We start from the raw sequence: 12,634 nt of genomic DNA on the forward strand, positions 1-12,634 counted from the left end.
GTGAAAGCCTCTCTTTTTCTGTCGGGGTAACATTTGAGGCAGCCTTGGACGTGCCACAAGTGAAGAGCTGGAAGGGCCTTGGGGTGTGGGCGAGGGGGGTGGCGGGGCTCCGATCCGCCTTCCAGCATCTTCCCCGACACTTACAGAGGCCGACTAGGGGCCTCAGGCCATGTTCTCTGGCAACAGCCCGGGCGGTGTCATGCAGAAGAAAATCATGGTGTGAATAATACGGATATTCTTGGAAATGCAAATTCTCTGCTGGGAAGCTATGTTTCCGGGGACATTGGCTATGGTTGGTGGTTCTATGGTGCCTTTAATCCTGTATATTTTAGTAATTCCCTTACTAAGCACTGTTTTAGAAGCTGTCTTATTTATAGCAGCCAACTTTCTCTTTCCTTTTCCTCTTGTTTCCACACTACGCTATCATTGTGAAGATTTCCTCTTCTGTAGATGTTAATCAGCCCCTAGTTCCTTATATAGTCTGTGGGGTTGAAATCTGCCTCCCGCCTCCCTTCTTAAATCTCATGGTTGGTATGGAAATGTTTGGGTTTTTCCCTCCCAAGCTCAAGCCCTGTGCACATATCTCCGGGAAGGCCTCCTCATCCATTCCGCCCTCTGCTTGAGTTCCTCCATTCCTTTCTCTTCCTCTTCCCCTGAATGGAGGAAGCGTGAGTGTCTTCACACTGGGCATGACCTTTCTTACCCCTCCCTCAGTGGGTGATCATTAAATAAATCTCATGGGAACAAACACAGTTTTGAACAAAGCATCTCTTGCCTGTCTCTGAATTCCACTGCAGGTAAATCCTGAGGTAGTGTATCCGTCTTCGGGACTGCTTCTCTCACTCACCATACCGTCCTCAGGGCTCATCCGTGTTGTAGCACACGCCGGGGTGTCCTTCCTTTTTAAGGCTGAATAATAGTTCATCGTCTGCACACACCACGTTTCCTTTATCCGTTCATTTGTTGATGGACATTCGGGCTGTTTGTATCTTATAGCTCTTGAGAATTGTACTGCTGTGAACACGGGCGTACAAATATGCTTTAGTCCCTGCTTTCAATTCTCTTGGGTATGTACCTAGACGGAGAGTTGTTGGATCATGTGTATGGTAATTCTATGCTTAATTGGTTGAGGAATTGCCATATGGTTTTCCCCAGTGGCTGCACCACTTGATATTCTCACTAGCAATGCACAAGGGTTCCAATTTGTCCACATCCTGTCTATAAACCTCCTGTGTGGATTTCTGCTTTTGATAACACACATCCCAATGGGCATCTCAGGGTGGTTTTGCTTTGCATTTCTGTAATGATCAGTAAGGGTGAGCATCCTTGCCTATGCTTATTGGTCATTCGTGTATCTTCTTTGGAGAAGTGTCGCTTCAAGTCCTTTGCCTGTTTTTACAAATTGGGTTGTTTGTGTGTTTTATGGAGCTATAGGGGTTCTTTATATATTCTGGGTATTAATCCTTAAGCACAGCCTTTCAATTCTTAACTCTCGTGGTGCCCTGTCTGGGGTCGGTGCCTGTCAATGGTGGTAGATACTCAGTGGCTCTCTCCCACAGACCAGCCCACGCCTCCAAAGCCCAGTGGTCTGTGTGTCAGGCCCAGCTGGAGCAGAAGAGGGTGGTTGACTCAGAATGAGGCAGTCGTTTCTTCTGTCCAGACCCCCTATGTGTGTGTGAAGCTTCTCTCAGGAACAGCCAGAGAGCAGGACATGGGCCCTGAGTGAGGAAGCACGAGCAGGGTAGTGCCAAACCACAGCAGCGGCTCTGCCCTCAGAGCTCTTCCTGCCCCTGCAGGCCCCAGCTGCGACACACCCTCGTTCGAGATCTGAACTCCGAAACGTCATTTGTTTTTAAGTATATTTGGCATTTGGTAACTATTTTTGCCTCACGTCCACTTTTTTGGTTACTTGGAATAATAATAATAATAATGAAGAAGAAGAAGTAGAAGAAGAAGAGGAGGAGGAGGAGGAGGATGACAACGACGACAAGATGCATCAGATGTTGCCACATGCCAGGTACTATACTATTCTTAGCATTTTGCACAGATGACCTGTTTTATGTTACAGCCCCAATGCTACCTACTTGTCCCCATCCTACCACGAGGAAATTCGAAGCACACAAACGACGTGGTCAGTGTCACACATCCGGACAGAATTGAAGCAAGGCAGGCTGGCTCCAGGATGAGCTTCCAACCTCATGCTGCCGGTGTTTCTTCTTGTTTACCTTTGGCAGTGAACTTCCTGACAAAACGTGTCGTTGGATTATTTCTCCGCCCCGGCTGTTCTGCCTCTGAGCCTCAGGACACATGGTTTTGGTTCCTATCCCATGATTGTTCTTCATCAGAGCAGGAGCTAATACTACGTCCCAGAGTTTTGTTCTGGTTTTAGGGCTTATCAAAAATTGTATAGAGTTGCCGTCTGCGATGTGGGCAAGCCCAAGACCATCAGGGACTAGAAGTGTAATAGAACCAGCCGCTCTTATTTTAGGAGGAAGATGTGCGTGAAGCTGTGTCACAGGCATGTGGTCGGTTTGTGAGATCCCTCCGATGTTCTGGAAACATCCCAGGTGGGGTACCGCGTTGCACGCCCCAGTGCACTGTGCTGTGTCCCTTCCTCAGGTCCCCGTTCAGCCCCCCCATAAAACCCAGTAGGCCCCGGGCCGAGTCCACAGTGACCTGTTCCCATCAGCTAGGTGCCAGGTGCAGTTCTGTGCCGAGGCCCATAAACACCATCGTGTCTGGGATTTTCATGCATCTTTCTGGCAGGTGTTTCTCTCCATGGCAGCCTGAGCAGAAGGGAAGCCTGCCAGTCTGCCCCAGTTGCCAGGCAGTGGGGCGGTGGAGGGGGGGGGCGACAAAGGGCAGCAGGTCCTGGGGGCACCTTGAGAGGTGCCCCCCCCCCCCCGGCTGCTGGGCTGAGCATCCCTCCAGTTGCTCCAGTTGCTCCACATGCGTCCCTCCTTCTCCGCTGAGCAGCCCCAGGTGAGCCCGGCCCGCAGGGGTGAGGCCCCCAGGGCAGCCCCTTTCCCCATGGGGTCCTGGCGGAGACCCCCAAATCAGCACATCCCTCACTCAGCACCAGACATGGGGAAATCAACCCCCTTGCCTATCATCCATCTCAGCACAAAAAGAAACCCTCATTTTTCCTGTTTGACCTTTAATTCCTCCGCACTGTTGACCTGCTTCAAACAGTACAGAGGGGTTTTTCACAAACGTGGGTTTTTTTTTTTTAAGATTTTATTTGTTTATTCATGAGACTCAGAGAGAGAGACAAGCAGGCTCCCTGCGGGAAGCCCAGAGCAGGACTGGATCCCAGGACCCGGGGATCACACCCTGAGCAGACGCTCAACCACAGAGCCGCCCAGGGACCTCACAAACAAGTTTTATTTATTTATTCATGAGACATAGAGAGAGAGAGAGAGAGAGAGAGAGAGAGAATGGCAGAGACACAGGCAGAGGAGCCTGATGTGGAACTCAATCCTGAGACTCCAGGATCACGCCCTGGGCCGAAGGCGGGTGCTAAACCCCTGAGCCACCCAGGGATCCACAAACAAGTTTTAAATGCCACTCACTTTTGCTGAGATTTTTAATGGGGGGAGGAGAGCGGTTGTGCCGGTGGATTTTCCCTAGCAGACACTGTCCTTCCTAAATACTAAGGCTCCTGGGTTTCCCCTCCAGGACCTGGGCAGACTTCCTGCTTTGCATGTGGCTGGTTCAAATGGGAGGGTGAGTCATGGGAGTGACAGTTGGGGAAGGGAGGCGTGAGCGGGAAAGGGGGCTGCCACCTGGGCACCGGCGGTGTGGAGTGGGACAGGTGTGAAGCATGCGTGAAACCGGTTTGCTCGCATTCTGCATTGAGCGACGTGTGCAGACAGAGGGACTCTCCCCCAGGAGGCCTGCGCTTTCCCACACCCACTGATACTGCCCCCCTGCTGAGCTCCAGCCAGCTCCCCGCCCCACCCGGCCCCACCTGGCCAGCTCCCCAGCTCCCCAGGCCAACTCCCAGCTCCCCAGCTCCCCAGGCCAGCCCCTCAGCTCCCCAGCTCCCCAGGCCGGCTCCCTAGCTCCCCAGCTCCCCAGCTCCCCTGCTCAGCTCCCCAGCTCCTCAGGCCAGCTCCCCAGCTCCCCAGCTCAGCAGCAGGCCCTGCACCTGAGAGGAATTCCGCTCACCATGCCTATCCTTCTGATGCTTTCTCCCCTCCCCTATCAGCCTGTCTGCTCCCCATTCCTACTGCCCAGCTGGGGTGGCAGCCATCCCTCCCTGGGACAACTGCACCAGTCGTATCTCTGTACTCATCTCTACTGACTCATCTTCTTTTCCTCCACTTTGCAGCAGGCTTGAATTTTTCTAAATCACAAATCTTACCATGTGATTTCCCCAGTTGAATCATTCAGAAAGTTCCTGTTGCTCCCACATCCAAACTGCTTACTGTGTTTAGAGGGGACGGCTTCTCAGACTTTATTCTGCATCAGATCCCCTGGGGATCTTAAAAATGTAGATTTGAATTCAGTACATTTGAAATTGGGCCTGAACTTGTGCATTTGGAATAGGCTCCTCAGGGGATGACAATGCTGCTGGTCTGCGCACGACACTTTGAGGAGCAAGGAACCAGAGAACCCCTGCTTGTGTCCCTAGCCTCATCTTTGGCCACCTCCCCAACTCTGTTCCAGCCACACTGAACTTATTCTAGCTCCCAGAATGCATCACACTCTTGCTCACCACTGGGCCTTTGCACAGGCTCTCTCCCTAGAGCACCCTCTGGCCTGGCTGGCTCCTATTCCTTTATTCCAATTAGATTGTAGATGCCACTTCCTCTAGGAAGTCTTCTCCTATTCTCCAAACCCAGGGCATAAAGAGTCAAGCATGTTTGTGACCTGGCAGTGGTGTGAGGTGGAAAGGGAGGGTAGTTGGTAATGATTTTCTTTATGCTAAGTGACAAGGTTAAAGAGGTGAGTGAAATGGCCTGTGAGATACAGGGCAGTAGGGAGAGGGGGGGCTGGGGGAGCTGTTTACTCCTACAGAAGGTTCCTACAGAAAGAAGGTTTTTGTGTCACGTCGGGGAGTTGAGAGGGAAGACTGTGTGACCTGGGCTGTCTGACTGATGGCAGTTTGGCTCTTTTACTATCCCATTCCCAGCTGAGCAGAAAAAGATCACTGAGGTAAGACCACCAGCTGCCCTGAACTCTATGACCAAAGTCACCAGCAGACTTGTGTGTGTTGGTTGTCAGGCCACCCAAAAGGAGTGTCAACCTGCACAAGGTCATTACAAGGATGAAAACTGTTTTTGGAAACTTTATTTTTTTAATCACAGCTTGAGAGCAAATCATGGAGACCAGTTTCTACCATAGAAACTTTATTTCTCTTATTTTCATATGAAAATCTCTTCCTGGGCAGCCAGGGTGGCTCAGCGGTTTAGCGCCGCCTTCAGCCCAGGGTGTGATCCTGGAGACCCAGGATCGAGTCCCACATCAGGCTTCCTGCATGGAGCCTGCTTCTCCCTCTGCCTGTTGTGTCTCTGCCTCTCTCTCTCTCTGTGTATGTGTCTCTCATAAATGAATAAATAAAATCTTTAAAAAAAAGAAAAGAAAGAAAAGAAAAGAAAGAAAGGAAAAGAAGAAAGGAAAGAAAGAAAGAAAGAAAGAAAGAAAGAAAGAAAGAAAGAAAGAAAGAAAGAAAGAAAGAAAGAAAGAAAGAAAGAAAGAAAGAAAGAAAGAAAGAAAGAAAGAAGAAAGAAAATCTCTTCCTTTGGGATGTTCTTTCATTTCTCTTTCTCAGCTTCTGTGCTCATGTGTCCCTTTTACAAGTTTGAGTCATAACATTAATTCCTCTGGTTGGAGTCAGCTAGAGAAACCCTGGATTTTGCTAGAATGCTCCTGCCAGGGTTCCTGCACCAGACCCAGCCCTGCAGGGAGCCGGGGGAATGGAATCTGAAACATGTGACATTGCAGGTCGTGATGCAGTGGTCAGACCTATTAGCCATGTGATCTCAGCTTGGCTAGGAGCAGTGCCAGTTAGGTCTGGAAAAAGTAGGACGTTGGTTGCAGAGCAAATAAGTTTCGCAGTGGGGGATCAGAGCCAGGGAAATGTCAGGGAGCTTGTGACACACGGAGGGCTCTAACGTCACCGCAAGTTTGCCACAATGGAAAAATCTTTCTGCCCTCCAACTTCAAAATACACCGAATAAAACTTCCTTGCTGAATTGTATTTCCTCTTTATTTTATTATTTTTTTTCTGAAAGGGAACATCCAGACACTGGAGGTTTCATCCTTCCCCACCCCAGCCTTGCCCTCCCGGGATGTTTTCAGTTTTTCAGTGTCATGGTTACAGATGTGGAGCAGTTGGTCTGTTGAAAACAGATAACAACTTGAGTTTCTTCCCAAAGAGACCTGCCACGTTTAGTGGGTAATGCCTGTAATGAGCAGGTTCTGCAGGGGAGTTAAAAAAAAAAAAAAAAAAAAAAAAACGAAAGGAAAATTTGAGAAAGAACTTATTTGCTGGATTTTCTTTCCACAATAGGAAATCACATCCTTCGCCTTCAGGGAGACTTAGAGGGATGAGTCTGACCAACGATAGCAGAGGATACTGCACGTGGCAAGGAAAACTGGGTTGAGCAACAGGTAGTGAAGATGTGTAGTCTTGGGGTGCCTGGGTGGCTCAGGTGCTTGTGTCTGCCTTCGGCTTGGGTCATGACCTCAGGGTCCTGGGATCCTTGGATTGAGCCCCACAAAGCCCCACACTGGGGGGCTCCTGGCTCAGTGGGGAGTCTGCTTCTCCCTCTGCCCCCCATGCATGCTCTCTCCATTCTCTTTTTCTCTCTCTGACATGAATAAAATATTTAAATAAAAATATTAAAAGATTTTATTGATTTATTTGAAAGAGAGAGTGCACACGCAAGAGAGTGCAAGCGGGAGAAGGGGCAGAGGCAGAGGGAGAAGCAGGCTCCCCAGTGAGCAGGGAGCCTGACACAGGGCTCAATCCCAGGACCCTGAGATGATGACCTGAGCTGAAGGCAGATGCTTAACTGACTGAGCCCCCCAGGTGCCCCTAGTCTTACTAATCTTGGATAGACTGTTTTTTTTTTTTAATAAAAAAATTTTTTTTTAAGATTTTATTTATTTATTCATGAGAGACACAGAGAGAGGCAGAGACACAGGCAGAGGGAGAAGCAGGCTCCATGCAGGGAGACCCCAATGCGGGACTCAATCCCGGGACCCCAGGATCACACCCTGGGCCAAAGGCAGATGCTCGACCACTGAGCCATCCAGGCGTCCCCCCAAAATTTTTTTAATTTAAATTCAATTTAGTTAACATATACTGTATTATTATTTCAGGAGTAGAATTTAGTGATTCATCGGTTGCATATAACAACACCCAGTGCTCATCCCATCATGTGCCCTCCTTGTTGCCCATCACCCCGTGATCCCATTCCCCCCCTTACCCCATCCCATCCAGCAACCCTGTTTGTTCCCTAGAATTAAGAGTCTCTTATGGTTTGCCTCCCTCTCTCTTTGCATCTTATTTTATTTTTCCTTCCCTTCCCTTATGTTCATCTGTCTTGTTTCTTACGAAGTCTGAAAATACGAGCTCTGGTCTCCAATTACTTTTGAAACCTCCCGGCCCAGTCTTCGTCTGCCCTCTGGTGGCCGTGGTTCTGAACAGGAAATTCAACGGAAGGGCTCACATGAAAAAAAGCAGAAGCCTAATAAGAAATGATGTTTGTTTGTTTGTTTCTTTAATGCCAGAAATGGAATATCCATTTGTGATTTATTTTGTAAGAACACAGATTTTTTCCAAGAGTTTTAGGAATTGCCCCAACATTGCTTTGTTGTTGTTTTTTTTTTTGTTGTTGTTGTTGTTGTTTTTTAATGTAAATTCGTTAACCTATAGTGTATTATTAGGGTCCATGTAGAATTTAGTGCTTCATCAGTTGCAAATAACACCCAGTGCTCATCACATCACATGCCCTCCTTAATACCCGTCACCCAGTTACCCCGTCCCCCACCCCTGTCCCCTCCACCGACCCTGTTTGTTCCCTAGAGTTCAACGTCTTTCCCCTATGTTCATCTGTTGTGTTTCTTGAACTCCGTGTATGAATGAAATCATGTGGTATTTGTCTTTCTCTGACTTATTTCGCTTAGCATCATACTCTCTAGTTCCATCCACATCATTGCAAATGGCAAGATTTCATCTTTTTGATGGCTGAGTAATATTCCATTGTATATACACCACATCTGCTTTATCCATTCCTCTGTCGATGGACATCTGGGCTCCTTCCATAGTCTGGCTATTGTGGACATTGCTGCTATGAACATTGGGGTGCAGGTGCCCCTTTGAATCAGTATGTTTGTATCTTTGGGGTAAATACCTAGTAGTGGAATTGCTGGGTCATAGAGTAGCTCTATTTTCAACTTGTTGAAGAACCTCCACACTGTTTTCCAGGGCGGCTGCACCAGCTTGCATTCCCACCAACAGAGTAAGAGGGTTCCCCTTTCTCTGTATTCTCATCAACATCTGTCATTTCCTGACTTGTTCACTTTAGCCATTTGACAGGTGATAAGCCTATATATATATATATTTACATTTATAGACTCCATATCCTTTATCTGTTATCTTCATGATAAACCTATAAGATAAATAATAGTATGTTCACTTAAATTCTTATTTAAAAATCTAATAATTCTAAAACATGAAACTAATAATACACTAACCAAATCCACAGGAAAGATACATTTCCACACGGGCGTGTCCATGCCCAACCCTCTGTTCATCCCAGGGTCCAAGATGTCTTGTACTTCTTTATTTTCTGCATCTGGATATTAAAAGCAATAGTGTGTCTGTGTATGTGTGTGTTTCACTTTCCAAACATAAAAGTATGTTGTATAACCCAGGGCCTCCACCCACCCACCCATGCAGGTGTCCTCCAGCTTTTCCCCTATCACCTTTTCTCTTCCAGTTGCTCACATGGCCCCACGTACCTCCAGGAGGCGGCACCCTGCTCCCTCCACTCCCGTGTGTGCGGCTTCCTCCCAACACCCTTGCTTCACCTCATCCTGGCCACTGCCCCTAATTCTTCACCACCTCCCTAGGCACACTGAGACAAGGTTGTTGGCTTTCACAAACATTCACAAGAGGGTCACAGGGGTGGAAAGAGCACACACAACACAGGCACCATCTGAAAATAGAAAATATGGGCCATGGCTTCCTCAAAAAGTCCTCTGCCATTGTCTTCACAGAGAGTTGACTGACCCACGTCCCCTCTGCAGCTGCCAGCCGCCAGCCCCCACGATTCTCTGACCATCCTATCATGAGCCCTGGTGTGTGCCTCCTCCCACCCACACTGGGCCCTACACCTGGCTCTATACATTTGGGCGCTCATGAAGTGGGGTCTTTGCCCCAGTGGTACAAATAACCACAGAAGCTTTGAAATTGCCATTCGACCCTAAAAGTCTTAGTCAAGGCTTCCACCCAACCTCTGAACAGAGCAATTGGGCATCTTTTCCTTGTTACAGTATTACCTGCTTTATCACGCTACACATGCCCCGGAGATCCTGGAATCTGCCTCCTTTGCTCTCCCCTCCCCTTCACCCGATTTGAAAAGCACTGCTCTGAGCTGACGGGGTCACTGAGAAGGCAGCATGAGGTGAGGGAGTGGAACAAATGTAAGTTTGGTGGTAGAAGACCTAGGCTGGAATCCTGCCTTCCCTATGACTAGCTCTACCGGCCAGGGCACATTTCTCTAGGGACTTCAGTGTCCACAGCATCCATTTCCCACTTTCTCAATTTTCAAGCCCCATCCACCATCCCTGTTCTAGTGGGGATCCATGTGCTTCCAGAAAGCTAGTGAATATATTCCAATTCTTGCCACAGGAATTGGTTCAGAGGTCATGTGAATGTTCACGCTATATATCAAAGCTGTAGCACCCAGATGTTTGGCCAAACACCAGTCTAAATGTTGCTGTGAAGGTGTTTTTGTTTTTGTTTTTTTGATGTGATTAATATTTAAATTAGTAGACTTTGAGTAGAGCAGATTATTCTCTAATGTGTGGGTGGGCCTCACCCAATCAATTGAAAGCCTTCAGAGCAAAGACTAAGATTTTGCCCATGATGAAAAAATTCTGCCTCAAGAGCGCAGCCTAAAAGTTCTGCCAGAGTTTCCAGCCTGCTGCCCTGCAGAATTCAGACTCAAGGCTACAATATCAACTCTTATCTGAATTTCCAGACTGCTGGCCTGCCCCTCTCATTTCAGACTTGGCAGCCTACACGATTGATTGCATGAGGTAATTCCTTAAAATAAATCTCTCTCTCCTGTTGATGTGTATAAATATTCCATCCAGAGTGCTGAATTTCTCCCTGTCTTAGCAGTTGGGTATTTTCTTTTTTTTTAAATACATATGCACGAGGGCAGCCCAGGTGGCTCACGGTTTAGCGCCGCCTTCAGCTCAGGGCATGATCCTGGAGACCTGTGATCGAGTCCCACGTGGGGCTCCCTGCATGGAGCCTGCTTCTCTCTCTCTGTCTCTCTCTCTCATGAATAAATAAAAAAAAAAATCTTAAATACATATACATGAAAGAGATTTATTTTATGTTTATAAATATCCATACATACACATATATGGGAGATTGTGTGTGTGTGGTGTGTGTGTGTATACCTCCTGTTGATTCTGTTTTCTGTTTCCCTGGAGACCCCTAGCTAGCTCAGGTCGGTATGCCACCAAAGCTGCCCCGAGTAGAGTAGAGCTTAGGCCTTTTTCTGGGATGCTGGACATAGCTACTCCCTTTCTTTGAATGGTCGAGTTCAGATGTGAGACTTGGAGCAGCTGCCAGGTCCAGCTCTGGGCCGAATCCTAAGATCTAGTGCGGGCACCACCACTTACCACCTGTGGGGCGTCTCCTTCATTTCCTCATATCTGAAGTGGGATGATAGCATTTACCACATAGGGTTATTTTTTTTAAGATCTTATTTATTTATTTGAGAGAGAGAAAATGAGAGAGAGAGAGCACAAGAGGAGGAGAGGCAGAGGGAGTGAGAGAAGCAGACTCCCCACTGAGCAGGGACCCCGATGCGGGACTTGATCCCAGGACCCAGGGATCATGACCTGGGGCAAAGGCAGACGCTTCACTGACTGAGCCACCCAGGGTCCCAGCCACATAGGGTTATTGAGAGGTTTAAATGGTTTAATAAATACTAAACACTTAGAACAATTCCTGGATCATAGTAAATGCCCAAAGGTCCAAGCAATGATGATAGTGATGGTGATGATGATGGTGCCCAGTCTGAGGAAAAAACTGATGTACAAGGAGGGCAAGAAAATGGATTCAGAGTCCTCATGGCTTCTCAAACCAGGTCAAACTGAGTTTGACAGCCATCCTACCTCTGGACTTTTCAGTGACACAAGCTCACAAATTCCTCTTATTTTTCAAACCTGTTTGGGTTGAGTTTTTATTTCATCCAGAGAACTGGACATCCTCCTGTCATGATTGTTGGGCAGTTTCTTTTTTCAGACCCCCAAACACAGGACCTATGACCCTTTCCCCAGAAAATGGAGCTTCCTGTCCACTCTCGTAAGGGTGACAGTTTCTGTGGCTTCAGGAAGCCTCTTTGTGCCCCTCATCAGGATCCACCTGCTGCGGAGCCAGGGTAGTCATCGGAGGCGACCATGAAGAAAGACTCAGTCTCACTGCATTTTAATCTGGGGGGCAGGGGGCCTGAGACTCAGACTCAAACCAGACTTGGACCCCGAGGCTTTGTCTCCCCTGGTTTTTATTGAGAGAGCTAGCAGACTGGTTATAGGAATGATTACCTTTGGGGAGCAGAGAAAAGCATGTTTATTTCAAAAGGTAAAAGAATAGGGTATTGACCCCAGGAGGGGGGCTCGGAGGAGCCGTGTCTGGAGAACAATGGGGTCAAGGGTCAGTGTGGGACTCAGGACCTCCCGCGTCCCCCGTGTGCCCAGGCCCACGAGATTCGAGATTTGGTTCTCAGGCTCTGCAGCAGGTTCCCCGCAAGTACCCTCAATTCCTCAAAGGCAATTTTCTCTCCAATGGCAATTACCCAAATAATTCCGGGGTGTGGTGATTTCACGGAGGAGGAACCAGACAGGACCTACAAAAAATGCAAAGATGATGGACTTAAGGAAAAATGCAAATGGAACAGATGATAGGATAGCATTTCAACTCACTAGTTAGGTACAAGTCTTGAAAGCTCTAAGTGTTGACAAGTATATGCAGCCAAGGGGACTTTTAAATACTGCTGATGGGGGATATAAATTGTATCAATTGTACAAAGAAGGTGTAAAAATTGACATTATTGGGACACCTGGGTGGCTCAGTGGTTGAGGGTCTGCTTTTGGCAAAGGGTGTGATCCTGGGGCCCTGGGATCAAGTCCCACATCAGGCTCCTCACAGGGAGCCTGCTTCTCCCTCTGCCTATGTCTCTGCCTCTCTGTGTCTCTCATGAATAAAATCTTTTAAAAAATTGACATTATCAGATAGAGCTGAAAATGTCTTTATTCTATAAAGCGATAATATTACTACTGAGTCTACCCTTAGAGAAACTTAGGCATATGTCATGGGAGGCACTAGAATGTTGAGCACTGGTTGTGAGTAACAGGGAAAAAACACTGAAAACAACTG

Source organism: Canis lupus, chromosome 16 (genome assembly GCF_011100685.1).
Source record: "Canis lupus familiaris isolate Mischka breed German Shepherd chromosome 16, alternate assembly UU_Cfam_GSD_1.0, whole genome shotgun sequence".
Classification (NCBI taxonomy): Eukaryota; Metazoa; Chordata; class Mammalia; order Carnivora; family Canidae; genus Canis; species Canis lupus.